Genomic DNA, 775 nt, shown 5'->3' with positions numbered 1-775 from the left:
AAAAATAATGAGAAATTATAAGAAAAATAATAAAGAATGACTTAATATAAAAAGTAATGATATAATTTTTAAAATATTTTTAATAACTTTGCATTTAAAATCCTAAATTCTAATATATTTTATATGAATATTTTTTAGACATCTCGGCTCACGAGCTTACGAGTCAGAGCTAGCGCAATTGGTCAAGCTAGACTCATTAGCTGATCAAGCTTGGCTCACGAGCCATTTATCGAGCCGAGCCCGATTCAGCTCACGAGTCAACTTGACTCACTTATACCCCTAATCAAATATTTATCAGTCGACAATGAAGAAAGTTGTCCAAAACAAAACCTTAATTTCATAAGTTTTATTTTATTTTTTGGTTAAAAATGCTAAATTTATCAACTTAGCTATGCAAATTTCGATGCTCATAAAAAATCATTGAAAAAAACTCCATTTAATCATAAAATAGAGAATGAATTTATCCTAAAAAAGAGATGAACAACCGTACGTAATATTTTATTTAATGACAAAATAAGAATAAATTTATAAATAATATAATTTAATGGAAAAATTATAAAGAAATAAAGAAATGCCTTCCCATTTCTTACTTATTACATTTTCTTTATTCTCCTCTCTGAAAAATATCTCTTTTTAGAGCTCCCCCGTCTTTGATAAGCAAATAATTCATGCGATTTTATAAGCACGCATAAATCTGAAAAGTATGCATTTATTCAAATATTAACAAAATATATCATTTTTTATATTTTATTTAAAGAATATTTGAATCGAGCAT

This window comes from Dendrobium catenatum, unplaced genomic scaffold (genome assembly GCF_001605985.2).
Source record: "Dendrobium catenatum unplaced genomic scaffold, ASM160598v2 fragScaff_scaffold_1228, whole genome shotgun sequence".
NCBI lineage: Eukaryota > Viridiplantae > Streptophyta > Magnoliopsida > Asparagales > Orchidaceae > Dendrobium > Dendrobium catenatum.
This window is presented reverse-complemented; position numbering follows the sequence as displayed.